Source organism: Lissotriton vulgaris, chromosome 9 (genome assembly GCF_964263255.1).
Source record: "Lissotriton vulgaris chromosome 9, aLisVul1.2, whole genome shotgun sequence".
NCBI lineage: Eukaryota > Metazoa > Chordata > Amphibia > Caudata > Salamandridae > Lissotriton > Lissotriton vulgaris.
The window spans coordinates 1240708679-1240724511 of NC_141697.1; the positions used below are offsets into that span (position 1 = coordinate 1240708679).

Here is a 15833-nt window from a genome sequence, read left to right on the forward strand (position 1 = left end):
ACATCTGTTTGTGGGAAAATAGGATATACATCTGTGTGTGGGTAAATTGGTTATACATGTGAGTGTGGGAAATTAGCTTATACATCTGTGTGTGGGAAAATAGGATATACATCTGTTTGTGGGAAAATAGGATATACATCTGTGTGTGGGAAATTAGCTTATACTTCTGTTTGTGGGAAAATAGGATATACATCTGTGTGTGGGTAAATTGGTTATACATGTGAGTGTGGGAAATTAGCTTATACATCTGTGTGTGGGAAAATAGGATATACATCTGTTTGTGGGAAAATAGGATATACATCTGTGTGTGGGAAATTAGCTTATACATCTGTTTGTGGGAAAATAGGATATACATCTGTGTGTGGGTAAATTGGTTATACATGTGAGTGTGGGAAATTAGCTTATACATCTGTGTGTGGGAAAATAGGATATACATCTGTGTGTGGGAAAATTGGTTATACATGTGAGTGTGGGAAATTAGCTTATACATCTGTGTGTGGGAAAATAGGACATACATCTGTGTGTGGGAAAATAGGATATACATCTGTGTGTGGAAAAATTGGTTATACATGTGAGTGTGGGAAATTAGCTTATACATCTGTTTGTGGGAAAATAGGATATACATCTGTGTGTGGGTAAATTGGTTATACATGTGAGTGTGGGAAATTAGCTTATACATCTGTGTGTGGGAAAATAGGATATACATCTGTTTGTGGGAAAATAGGATATACATCTGTGTGTGGGAAATTAGCTTATACATCTGTTTGTGGGAAAATAGGATATACATCTGTGTGTGGGTAAATTGGTTATACATGTGAGTGTGGGAAATTAGCTTATACATCTGTGTGTGGGAAAATAGGATATACATCTGTTTGTGGGAAAATAGGATATACATCTGTGTGTGGGAAATTAGCTTATACATCTGTTTGTGGGAAAATAGGATATACATCTGTGTGTGGGTAAATTGGTTATACATGTGAGTGTGGGAAATTAGCTTATACATCTGTGTGTGGGAAAATAGGATATACATCTGTGTGTGGGAAAATTGGTTATACATGTGAGTGTGGGAAATTAGCTTATACATCTGTGTGTGGGAAAATAGGACATACATCTGTGTGTGGGAAAATAGGATATACATCTGTGTGTGGAAAAATTGGTTATACATGTGAGTGTGGGAAATTAGCTTATACATCTGTGTGTGGGAAAATAGGACATACATCTGTGTGTGGGTAAATTGGTTATACATGTGAGTGTGGGAAATTAGCTTATACATCTGTGTGTGGAAAAATAGGATATACATCTGTGTGTGGGAAAATTGGTTATACATGTGAGTGTGGGAAATTAGCTTATACATCTGTGTGTGGGAAAATAGGACATACATCTGTGTGTGGGAAAATAGGATATACATCTGTGTGTGAAAAAATTGGTTATACATGTGAGTGTGGGAAATTAGCTTATACATCTGTGTGTGGAAAAATAGGATATACATCTGTTTGTGGGAAATAGGACATACATCTGTTTGTGGGAAAATAGGATATACATCTGTGTGTGGGAAAATAGGTTATACATGTGAGTGTGGGAAATTAGCTTATACATCTGTTTGTGGGAAAATAGGACATACATCTGTGTGTGGGAAAATAGGTTATACATCTGTGTGTGGGAAATTAGCTTATACATCTGTGTGTGGGAAAATAGGATATACATATATGTGTGGGAATATAATCAATCAATCAATCAGTGACACTTATAAAGCGCGCTACATACCCGTGGGGTCTCAAGGCGCTGGGGGGGGGGGGAGCCGCTACTGCTCGAACAGCCAGGTCTTCAGCTTCTTCCTGAAGGAGAGGTGGTCTTGGGTCAGGCGCAGGTCGGTCGGGAGGGAGTTCCAGGTCTTGGCGGCCAGGTGGGAGAAGGACCTTCCTCCTGTAGTCGCTCTTCGGATGCGGGGGACGGCGGCGAGGGCGTGGTTGGCTGATCGGAGGTGGCGTTTGGGAGCGTAGAAGTTGACTCGGCTGTTGAGGTAGCTCGGGCCTTGGTCGTGTAGGGCTTTGTGTGCGTGGGTGAGGAGGCGGAAGGTGATTCTTTTGTTGACGGGGAGCCAGTGAAGGTCTCGCAGATGTCCGGAGATGTGGCTGGTTCGTGGGATGTCGAGGATGAGTCTGGCTGAGGCGTTCTGGATCCGCTGGAGTCTCTTCTGGAGCTTGGCGGTGGTCCCGGCGTAGAGGGCGTTGCCGTAGTCCAGTCGGCTGGTGACGAGGGCCTGGGTGACGGTCTTCCTGGTCTCGGTGGGGATCCACCAGAAGATCTTCCGTAGCATGCGTAGGATGTTGAAGCATGCCGAGGAGACGTTGTTGACTTGCCTGGTCATGGAGAGGGAGGAGTCCAGGATGAAGCCCAGGTTGCGTGCATGGTCTGTCGGTTTGGGTGCGGTGCCCAGGGCGGGAGGCCACCAGGAGTCGTCCCAGGCGGAGGGAGAGGAGCCCAGGATGAGGACCTCCGTCTTGTCCGAGTTCAGTTTCAGGCGGCTGGTCGTCATTCACTCGGCTACCTCTTTCATCCCTTCGTGCAGGTTGGCTCTGGCGGCGGCGGGGTCGTTGGTCAGGGAGAGGATCAGCTGGGTGTCGTCGGCGTAGGAGATTATGCTGAGGTTGTGTTTGCGTACGATGGCCGCGAGGGGGCTCATGTAGACGTTGAAGAGGGTGGGGCTCAGAGATGATCCTTGGGGGACGCCGCAGATGACTTCGGTGGCCTCTGACTTGTACGGTGGTAGGCGGACTCTCTGTGTTCTCCCGTCGAGGAAGGAGGTGATCCACTCCAGCGCCTTGTCCTGGATTCCGACGTTGCTGAGGCGCCGTACTAGGGTGCGGTGGCAGACCGTGTCGAATGCCGCGGAGAGGTCTAGGAGGATGAGGGCCGCTGTTTCTCCATTGTCCATCAGGGCTCGGATGTCGTCGGTGGCGGCGATGAGGGCGGTCTCGGTGCTGTGGTTGGCTCGGAAGCCGGACTGTGAGGGGTCGAGGGATCCGTTCGTCTCGAGGAAAGCGGCCATCTGCTTGTTGACGGTCTTCTCGATGACTTTGGCTGGAAACGGGAGGAGCGAGATGGGGCGGTAATTCTTGAGGTCGGTGGGGTCCGCTGTTGGTTTCTTGAGTAGGGCGCTGAGTTCGGCGTGTTTCCAGCTCTCGGGGAAGATGGTGGTGTCGAGGGATGTGTTGATGATGTCTCGCAGGTGGGGTGCGATGACAGCGTCGGCTTTGTTGAAGACGTGGTGAGGGCAGGGGTCGGTCGGTGATCCGGAGTGGATGGAGTTCATCGTGCGGATGGTGTCTTCGGTGCTGATCGGGGTCCAGGCGCGGAGGGTGGTGGTGGGGGGTGGTTGTTCGGTCATGGTGTGCGTTGGTTGGTTGTTGAAGCTGTTGTGTATGTCCGCGATCTTGTTGTGGAAGTATGAAGCCAGGGAGTTGCAGAGGTCTTGCGATGGGGTGATGTCGTTGTTTCCTGCGCTGGGGTTGGAAAGCTCTTTGACGATGTTGAAGAGTTCCTTGCAGTTGTGTGCGTTGTTGTCCAACCGGTCCTTGAATGCTGTTTTCTTGGCGGCGCGGATCAGCTGGTGGTGTTTCCGGGTGGCAAGTTTGAAGGAGGTCCTGTTGTCCGGTGTATAGGTATACATCTGTGTGTGGGAAAATAGGATATACATCTGTGTGTGGGAAAATAGGATATACATCTGTGTGTGGGAAAATAGGTTATACATCTGTGTGTGGGAAATTAGCATATACATCTGTGTGTGGGAAAAATAGTATATACATCTGTGTGTGGGAAATTAGCTTATACATCTGTTTGTGGGAAAATAGGATATACATCTGTGTGTGGAAAAATAGGATATACATCTGTGTGTGGGAAAATTGGTTATACATGTGAGTGTGGGAAATTAGCTTATACATCTGTGTGTGGGAAAATAGGACATACATCTGTGTGTGGGAAAATAGGATATACATCTGTGTGTGGAAAAATTGGTTATACATGTGAGTGTGGGAAATTAGCTTATACATCTGTGTGTGGAAAAATAGGATATACATCTGTTTGTGGGAAAATAGGACATACATCTGTTTGTGGGAAAATAGGATATACATCTGTGTGTGGGAAAATAGGTTATACATGTGAGTGTGGGAAATTAGCTTATACATCTGTTTGTGGGAAAATAGGACATACATCTGTGTGTGGGAAAATAGGTTATACATCTGTGTGTGGGAAATTAGCTTATACATCTGTGTGTGGGAAAATAGGATATACATATATGTGTGGGAATATAGGTATACATCTGTGTGTGGGAAAATAGGATATACATCTGTGTGTGGGAAAATAGGATATACATCTGTGTGTGGGAAAATAGGTTATACATCTGTGTGTGGGAAATTAGCTTATACATCTGTGTGTGGGAAAATAGGATATACATATATGTGTGGGAATATAGGTATACATCTGTGTGTGGGAAAATAGGATATACATCTGTGTGTGGGAAAATAGGATATACATCTGTGTGTGGGAAAATAGGATATACATCTGCGTGTGGGGAAATTAGCTTATACATCTGTTTGTGGGAAAATAGGACATACATCTGTGTGTGGGAAAATAGGTTATACATCTGTGTGTGGGAAATTAGCTTATACATCTGTGTGTGGGAAAATAGGATATACATATATGTGTGGGAATATAGGTATATATCTGTGTGTGGGAAAATAGGATATGCATCTGTGTGTGGGAAAATAGGATATACATCTGTGTGTGGGAAAATAGGTTATACATCTGTGTGTGGGAAATTAGCTTATACATCTGTATGTGGGAAAATAGGATATACATATATGTGTGGGAATATAGGTATACATCTGTGTGTGGGAAAATAGGATATACATCTGTGTGTGGGAAAATAGGATATACATCTGTGTGTGGGAAAATAGGATATACATCTGCGTGTGGGGAAATTAGCTTATACATCTGTTTGTGGGAAAATAGGACATACATCTGTGTGTGGGAAAATAGGTTATACATCTGTGTGTGGGAAATTAGCTTATACATCTGTGTGTGGGAAAATAGGATATACATATATGTGTGGGAATATAGGTATACATCTGTGTGTGGGAAAATAGGATATACATCTGTGTGTGGGAAAATAGGATATACATCTGTGTGTGGGAAAATAGGTTATACATCTGTGTGTGGGAAATTAGCTTATACATCTGTGTGTGGGAAAATAGGATATACATATATGTGTGGGAATATAGGTATACATCTGTGTGTGGGAAAATAGGATATACATCTGTGTGTGGGAAAATAGGATATACATCTGTGTGTGGGAAAATAGGATATACATCTGCGTGTGGGGAAATTAGCTTATACATCTGTTTGTGGGAAAATAGGATATACATCTGTGTGTAGAAAAATAGGATATACATCTGTTTGTGGGAAAATAGGACATACATCTGTTTGTGGGAAAATAGGATATACATCTGTGTGTGGGAAAATAGGTTATACATGTGAGTGTGGGAAATTAGCTTATACATCTGTTTGTGGGAAAATAGGACATACATCTGTGTGTGGGAAAATAGGTTATACATCTGTGTGTGGGAAATTAGCTTATACATCTGTGTGTGGGAAAATAGGATATACATATATGTGTGGGAATATAGGTATACATCTGTGTGTGGGAAAATAGGATATACATCTGTGTGTGGGAAAATTGGTTATACATGTGAGTGTGGGAAATTAGCTTATACATCTGTGTGTGGGAAAATAGGACATACATCTGTGTGTGGGAAAATAGGATATACATCTGTGTGTGGAAAAATTGGTTATACATGTGAGTGTGGGAAATTAGCTTATACATCTGTTTGTGGGAAAATAGGATATACATCTGTGTGTGGGTAAATTGGTTATACATGTGAGTGTGGGAAATTAGCTTATACATCTGTGTGTGGGAAAATAGGATATACATCTGTTTGTGGGAAAATAGGATATACATCTGTGTGTGGGAAATTAGCTTATACATCTGTTTGTGGGAAAATAGGATATACATCTGTGTGTGGGTAAATTGGTTATACATGTGAGTGTGGGAAATTAGCTTATACATCTGTGTGTGGGAAAATAGGATATACATCTGTTTGTGGGAAAATAGGATATACATCTGTGTGTGGGAAATTAGCTTATACATCTGTTTGTGGGAAAATAGGATATACATCTGTGTGTGGGTAAATTGGTTATACATGTGAGTGTGGGAAATTAGCTTATACATCTGTGTGTGGGAAAATAGGATATACATCTGTGTGTGGGAAAATTGGTTATACATGTGAGTGTGGGAAATTAGCTTATACATCTGTGTGTGGGAAAATAGGACATACATCTGTGTGTGGGAAAATAGGATATACATCTGTGTGTGGAAAAATTGGTTATACATGTGAGTGTGGGAAATTAGCTTATACATCTGTGTGTGGGAAAATAGGACATACATCTGTGTGTGGGTAAATTGGTTATACATGTGAGTGTGGGAAATTAGCTTATACATCTGTGTGTGGAAAAATAGGATATACATCTGTGTGTGGGAAAATTGGTTATACATGTGAGTGTGGGAAATTAGCTTATACATCTGTGTGTGGGAAAATAGGACATACATCTGTGTGTGGGAAAATAGGATATACATCTGTGTGTGAAAAAATTGGTTATACATGTGAGTGTGGGAAATTAGCTTATACATCTGTGTGTGGAAAAATAGGATATACATCTGTTTGTGGGAAAATAGGACATACATCTGTTTGTGGGAAAATAGGATATACATCTGTGTGTGGGAAAATAGGTTATACATGTGAGTGTGGGAAATTAGCTTATACATCTGTTTGTGGGAAAATAGGACATACATCTGTGTGTGGGAAAATAGGTTATACATCTGTGTGTGGGAAATTAGCTTATACATCTGTGTGTGGGAAAATAGGATATACATATATGTGTGGGAATATAGGTATACATCTGTGTGTGGGAAAATAGGATATACATCTGTGTGTGGGAAAATAGGATATACATCTGTGTGTGGGAAAATAGGTTATACATCTGTGTGTGGGAAATTAGCATATACATCTGTGTGTGGGAAAAATAGTATATACATCTGTGTGTGGGAAATTAGCTTATACATCTGTTTGTGGGAAAATAGGATATACATCTGTGTGTGGAAAAATAGGATATACATCTGTGTGTGGGAAAATTGGTTATACATGTGAGTGTGGGAAATTAGCTTATACATCTGTGTGTGGGAAAATAGGACATACATCTGTGTGTGGGAAAATAGGATATACATCTGTGTGTGGAAAAATTGGTTATACATGTGAGTGTGGGAAATTAGCTTATACATCTGTGTGTGGAAAAATAGGATATACATCTGTTTGTGGGAAAATAGGACATACATCTGTTTGTGGGAAAATAGGATATACATCTGTGTGTGGGAAAATAGGTTATACATGTGAGTGTGGGAAATTAGCTTATACATCTGTTTGTGGGAAAATAGGACATACATCTGTGTGTGGGAAAATAGGTTATACATCTGTGTGTGGGAAATTAGCTTATACATCTGTGTGTGGGAAAATAGGATATACATATATGTGTGGGAATATAGGTATACATCTGTGTGTGGGAAAATAGGATATACATCTGTGTGTGGGAAAATAGGATATACATCTGTGTGTGGGAAAATAGGTTATACATCTGTGTGTGGGAAATTAGCTTATACATCTGTGTGTGGGAAAATAGGATATACATATATGTGTGGGAATATAGGTATACATCTGTGTGTGGGAAAATAGGATATACATCTGTGTGTGGGAAAATAGGATATACATCTGTGTGTGGGAAAATAGGATATACATCTGCGTGTGGGGAAATTAGCTTATACATCTGTTTGTGGGAAAATAGGACATACATCTGTGTGTGGGAAAATAGGTTATACATCTGTGTGTGGGAAATTAGCTTATACATCTGTGTGTGGGAAAATAGGATATACATATATGTGTGGGAATATAGGTATATATCTGTGTGTGGGAAAATAGGATATGCATCTGTGTGTGGGAAAATAGGATATACATCTGTGTGTGGGAAAATAGGTTATACATCTGTGTGTGGGAAATTAGCTTATACATCTGTATGTGGGAAAATAGGATATACATATATGTGTGGGAATATAGGTATACATCTGTGTGTGGGAAAATAGGATATACATCTGTGTGTGGGAAAATAGGATATACATCTGTGTGTGGGAAAATAGGATATACATCTGCGTGTGGGGAAATTAGCTTATACATCTGTTTGTGGGAAAATAGGACATACATCTGTGTGTGGGAAAATAGGTTATACATCTGTGTGTGGGAAATTAGCTTATACATCTGTGTGTGGGAAAATAGGATATACATATATGTGTGGGAATATAGGTATACATCTGTGTGTGGGAAAATAGGATATACATCTGTGTGTGGGAAAATAGGATATACATCTGTGTGTGGGAAAATAGGTTATACATCTGTGTGTGGGAAATTAGCTTATACATCTGTGTGTGGGAAAATAGGATATACATATATGTGTGGGAATATAGGTATACATCTGTGTGTGGGAAAATAGGATATACATCTGTGTGTGGGAAAATAGGATATACATCTGTGTGTGGGAAAATAGGATATACATCTGCGTGTGGGGAAATTAGCTTATACATCTGTTTGTGGGAAAATAGGATATACATCTGTGTGTAGAAAAATAGGATATACATCTGTTTGTGGGAAAATAGGACATACATCTGTTTGTGGGAAAATAGGATATACATCTGTGTGTGGGAAAATAGGTTATACATGTGAGTGTGGGAAATTAGCTTATACATCTGTTTGTGGGAAAATAGGACATACATCTGTGTGTGGGAAAATAGGTTATACATCTGTGTGTGGGAAATTAGCTTATACATCTGTGTGTGGGAAAATAGGATATACATATATGTGTGGGAATATAGGTATACATCTGTGTGTGGGAAAATAGGATATACATCTGTGTGTGGGAAAATAGGATATACATCTGTGTGTGGGGAAATTAGCTTATACATCTGTGTGTGGTAAAATAGGATATACATCTGTATGTGGGAAAATAGGATATACATCTGTATGTGGGAAAATAGGATAAACATCTGTGTGTGGGGAAATTAGCATATACATCTGCGTGTGGGAAAATAGGATATACATCTGTATGTGGGAAAATAGGATATACATCTGTGTGTGGGGAAATTAGCTTATACATCTGCGTGTGGGAAAATAGGTTATCCATCCATGTGTGGGAAAATAGGATATACATCAGTGTGTGGGAAAATAGGATATACATCTGTATGTGGGGAAAATAGGTTATACAGCTGTGCGTGGGAAAATAGGTTATACATCTGTGTGTGGGAAATTAGCTTATACATCTGTGTGTGGGAAAAATAGAATATACATCTGCGTGTGGGAAAAATAGTATATACATCTGTGTGTGGGAAAATAGGATATACATCTGCGTGTGGGGAAATTAGCTTATACATCTGTTTGTGGGAAAATAGGATATACATCTGTGTGTGGAAAAATAGGATATACATCTGTTTGTGGGAAAATAGGACATACATCTGTTTGTGGGAAAATAGGATATACATCTGTTTGTGGGAAAATAGGACATACATCTGTGTGTGGGAAAATAGCTTATACATCTGTTTGTGGGAAAATAGGACATACATCTGTGTGTGGGAAAATAGGTTATACATCTGTGTGTGGGAAATTAGCTTATACATCTGTGTGTGGAAAAATAGGATATACATCTGTGTGTGAGAAAATTGGTTATACCTCTGTGTGTGGGAAAATAGGTTATACATGTGAGTGTGGGAAATTAGCTTATACATCTGTGTGTGGGAAAATAGGATATACATCTGCGTGTGGGAAAAATAGTATATACATCTGTGTGTGGGAAATTAGCTTATACATCTGTTTGTGGGAAAATAGGATATACATCTGTGTGTGGAAAAATAGGATATACATCTGTGTGTGGGAAAATAGGATATACATCTGCGTGTGGGGAAATTAGCTTATACATCTGTTTGTGGGAAAATAGGATATACATCTGTGTGTGGGTAAATTGGTTATACATGTGAGTGTGGGAAATTAGCTTATACATCTGTGTGTGGGAAAATAGGATATACATCTGTTTGTGGGAAAATAGGATATACATCTGTGTGTGGGAAATTAGCTTATACTTCTGTTTGTGGGAAAATAGGATATACATCTGTGTGTGGGTAAATTGGTTATACATGTGAGTGTGGGAAATTAGCTTATACATCTGTGTGTGGGAAAATAGGATATACATCTGTTTGTGGGAAAATAGGATATACATCTGTGTGTGGGAAATTAGCTTATACATCTGTTTGTGGGAAAATAGGATATACATCTGTGTGTGGGTAAATTGGTTATACATGTGAGTGTGGGAAATTAGCTTATACATCTGTGTGTGGGAAAATAGGATATACATCTGTGTGTGGGAAAATTGGTTATACATGTGAGTGTGGGAAATTAGCTTATACATCTGTGTGTGGGAAAATAGGACATACATCTGTGTGTGGGAAAATAGGATATACATCTGTGTGTGGAAAAATTGGTTATACATGTGAGTGTGGGAAATTAGCTTATACATCTGTTTGTGGGAAAATAGGATATACATCTGTGTGTGGGTAAATTGGTTATACATGTGAGTGTGGGAAATTAGCTTATACATCTGTGTGTGGGAAAATAGGATATACATCTGTTTGTGGGAAAATAGGATATACATCTGTGTGTGGGAAATTAGCTTATACATCTGTTTGTGGGAAAATAGGATATACATCTGTGTGTGGGTAAATTGGTTATACATGTGAGTGTGGGAAATTAGCTTATACATCTGTGTGTGGGAAAATAGGATATACATCTGTTTGTGGGAAAATAGGATATACATCTGTGTGTGGGAAATTAGCTTATACATCTGTTTGTGGGAAAATAGGATATACATCTGTGTGTGGGTAAATTGGTTATACATGTGAGTGTGGGAAATTAGCTTATACATCTGTGTGTGGGAAAATAGGATATACATCTGTGTGTGGGAAAATTGGTTATACATGTGAGTGTGGGAAATTAGCTTATACATCTGTGTGTGGGAAAATAGGACATACATCTGTGTGTGGGAAAATAGGATATACATCTGTGTGTGGAAAAATTGGTTATACATGTGAGTGTGGGAAATTAGCTTATACATCTGTGTGTGGGAAAATAGGACATACATCTGTGTGTGGGTAAATTGGTTATACATGTGAGTGTGGGAAATTAGCTTATACATCTGTGTGTGGAAAAATAGGATATACATCTGTGTGTGAAAAAATTGGTTATACATGTGAGTGTGGGAAATTAGCTTATACATCTGTGTGTGGAAAAATAGGATATACATCTGTTTGTGGGAAAATAGGACATACATCTGTTTGTGGGAAAATAGGATATACATCTGTGTGTGGGAAAATAGGTTATACATGTGAGTGTGGGAAATTAGCTTATACATCTGTTTGTGGGAAAATAGGACATACATCTGTGTGTGGGAAAATAGGTTATACATCTGTGTGTGGGAAATTAGCTTATACATCTGTGTGTGGGAAAATAGGATATACATATATGTGTGGGAATATAGGTATACATCTGTGTGTGGGAAAATAGGATATACATCTGTGTGTGGGAAAATAGGATATACATCTGTGTGTGGGAAAATAGGATATACATCTGCGTGTGGGGAAATTAGCTTATACATCTGTTTGTGGGAAAATAGGACATACATCTGTGTGTGGGAAAATAGGTTATACATCTGTGTGTGGGAAATTAGCTTATACATCTGTGTGTGGGAAAATAGGATATACATATATGTGTGGGAATATAGGTATATATCTGTGTGTGGGAAAATAGGATATGCATCTGTGTGTGGGAAAATAGGATATACATCTGTGTGTGGGAAAATAGGTTATACATCTGTGTGTGGGAAATTAGCTTATACATCTGTATGTGGGAAAATAGGATATACATATATGTGTGGGAATATAGGTATACATCTGTGTGTGGGAAAATAGGATATACATCTGTGTGTGGGAAAATAGGATATACATCTGTGTGTGGGAAAATAGGATATACATCTGCGTGTGGGGAAATTAGCTTATACATCTGTTTGTGGGAAAATAGGACATACATCTGTGTGTGGGAAAATAGGTTATACATCTGTGTGTGGGAAATTAGCTTATACATCTGTGTGTGGGAAAATAGGATATACATATATGTGTGGGAATATAGGTATACATCTGTGTGTGGGAAAATAGGATATACATCTGTGTGTGGGAAAATAGGATATACATCTGTGTGTGGGAAAATAGGTTATACATCTGTGTGTGGGAAATTAGCTTATACATCTGTGTGTGGGAAAATAGGATATACATATATGTGTGGGAATATAGGTATACATCTGTGTGTGGGAAAATAGGATATACATCTGTGTGTGGGAAAATAGGATATACATCTGTGTGTGGGAAAATAGGATATACATCTGCGTGTGGGGAAATTAGCTTATACATCTGTTTGTGGGAAAATAGGATATACATCTGTGTGTAGAAAAATAGGATATACATCTGTTTGTGGGAAAATAGGACATACATCTGTTTGTGGGAAAATAGGATATACATCTGTGTGTGGGAAAATAGGTTATACATGTGAGTGTGGGAAATTAGCTTATACATCTGTTTGTGGGAAAATAGGACATACATCTGTGTGTGGGAAAATAGGTTATACATCTGTGTGTGGGAAATTAGCTTATACATCTGTGTGTGGGAAAATAGGATATACATATATGTGTGGGAATATAGGTATACATCTGTGTGTGGGAAAATAGGATATACATCTGTGTGTGGGAAAATAGGATATACATCTGTGTGTGGGGAAATTAGCCTATACATCTGTGTGTGGTAAAATAGGATATACATCTGTATGTGGGAAAATAGGATATACATCTGTATGTGGGAAAATAGGATAAACATCTGTGTGTGGGGAAATTAGCATATACATCTGCGTGTGGGAAAATAGGATATACATCTGTATGTGGGAAAATAGGATATACATCTGTGTGTGGGGAAATTAGCTTATACATCTGCGTGTGGGAAAATAGGTTATCCATCCATGTGTGGGAAAATAGGATATACATCAGTGTGTGGGAAAATAGGATATACATCTGTATGTGGGAAAATAGGTTATACAGCTGTGCGTGGGAAAATAGGTTATACATCTGTGTGTGGGAAATTAGCTTATACATCTGTGTGTGGGAAAAATAGAATATACATCTGCGTGTGGGAAAAATAGTATATACATCTGTGTGTGGGAAAATAGGATATACATCTGCGTGTGGGGAAATTAGCTTATACATCTGTTTGTGGGAAAATAGGATATACATCTGTGTGTGGAAAAATAGGATATACATCTGTTTGTGGGAAAATAGGACATACATCTGTTTGTGGGAAAATAGGATATACATCTGTTTGTGGGAAAATAGGACATACATCTGTGTGTGGGAAAATAGCTTATACATCTGTTTGTGGGAAAATAGGACATACATCTGTGTGTGGGAAAATAGGTTATACATCTGTGTGTGGGAAATTAGCTTATACATCTGTGTGTGGAAAAATAGGATATACATCTGTGTGTGAGAAAATTGGTTATACCTCTGTGTGTGGGAAAATAGGTTATACATGTGAGTGTGGGAAATTAGCTTATACATCTGTGTGTGGGAAAATAGGATATACATCTGCGTGTGGGAAAAATAGTATATACATCTGTGTGTGGGAAATTAGCTTATACATCTGTTTGTGGGAAAATAGGATATACATCTGTGTGTGGAAAAATAGGATATACATCTGTGTGTGGGAAAATAGGATATACATCTGCGTGTGGGGAAATTAGCTTATACATCTGTTTGTGGAAAAATAGGATATACATCTGTGTGTGGGAAAATTGGTTATACATGTGAGTGTGGGAAATTAGCTTATACATCTGTGTGTGGGAAAATAGGACATACATCTGTGTGTGGGAAAATAGGATATACATCTGTGTGTGGAAAAATTGGTTATACATGTGAGTGTGGGAAATTAGCTTATACATCTGTGTGTGGAAAAATAGGATATACATCTGTTTGTGGGAAAATAGGACATACATCTGTTTGTGGGAAAATAGGATATACATCTGTGTGTGGGAAAATAGGTTATACATGTGAGTGTGGGAAATTAGCTTATACATCTGTTTGTGGGAAAATAGGACATACATCTGTGTGTGGGAAAATAGGTTATACATCTGTGTGTGGGAAATTAGCTTATACATCTGTGTGTGGGAAAATAGGATATACATATATGTGTGGGAATATAGGTATACATCTGTGTGTGGGAAAATAGGATATACATCTGTGTGTGGGAAAATAGGATATACATCTGTGTGTGGGAAAATAGGTTATACATCTGTGTGTGGGAAATTAGCTTATACATCTGTGTGTGGGAAAATAGGATATACATATATGTGTGGGAATATAGGTATACATCTGTGTGTGGGAAAATAGGATATACATCTGTGTGTGGGAAAATAGTATATACATCTGTGTGTGGGAAAATAGGATATACATCTGCGTGTGGGGAAATTAGCTTATACATCTGTTTGTGGGAAAATAGGACATACATCTGTGCGTGGGAAAATAGGTTATACATCTGTGTGTGGGAAATTAGCTTATACATCTGTGTGTGGGAAAATAGGATATACATATATGTGTGGGAATATAGGTATACATCTGTGTGTGGGAAAATAGGATATACATCTGTGTGTGGGAAAATAGGATATACATCTGTGTGTGGGAAAATAGGTTATACATCTGTGTGTGGGAAATTAGCTTATACATCTGTGTGTGGGAGAATAGGATATACATATATGTGTGGGAATATAGGTATACATCTGTGTGTGGGAAAATAGGATATACATCTGTGTGTGGGAAAATAGGATATACATCTGTGTGTGGGAAAATAGGATATACATCTGCGTGTGGGGAAATTAGCTTATACATCTGTTTGTGGGAAAATAGGACATACATCTGTGTGTGGGAAAATAGGTTATACATCTGTGTGTGGGAAATAAGCTTATACATCTGTGTGTGGGAAAATAGGATATACATATATGTGTGGGAATATAGGTATACATCTGTAAAATAGGATATACATCTGTGTGTGGGAAAATAGGTTATACATCTGTGTGTGGGAAATTAGCTTATACATCTGTGTGTGGGAAAATAGGATATACATATATGTGTGGGAATATAGGTATACATCTGTGTGTGGGAAAATAGGATATACATCTGTGTGTGGGAAAATAGGATATACATCTGTGTGTGGGAAAATAGGATATACATCTGCGTGTGGGGAAATTAGCTTATACATCTGTTTGTGGGAAAATAGGATATACATCTGTGTGTGGAAAAATAGGATATACATCTGTTTGTGGGAAAATAGGACATACATCTGTTTGTGGGAAAATAGGATATACATCTGTGTGTGGGAAAATAGGTTATACATGTGAGTGTGGGAAATTAGCTTATACATCTGTTTGTGGGAAAATAGGGCATACATCTGCGTGTGGGAAAATAGGTTATACATCTGTGTGTGGGAAATTAGCTTATACATCTGTGTGTGGGAAAATAGGATATACATATATGTGTGGGAATAT

At 39.2% G+C, this 15833-nt stretch overlaps 1 protein-coding gene across 1 annotated transcript in view; it reads left to right on the forward strand.

Annotated features, from left to right (window-relative positions):
* STAB1 (stabilin 1) overlaps positions 1–15833 on the forward strand; it is a 756575-nt gene that overhangs the window by 170766 nt on the left and 569976 nt on the right. The gene's annotated exons all lie outside the window — the stretch shown is intronic.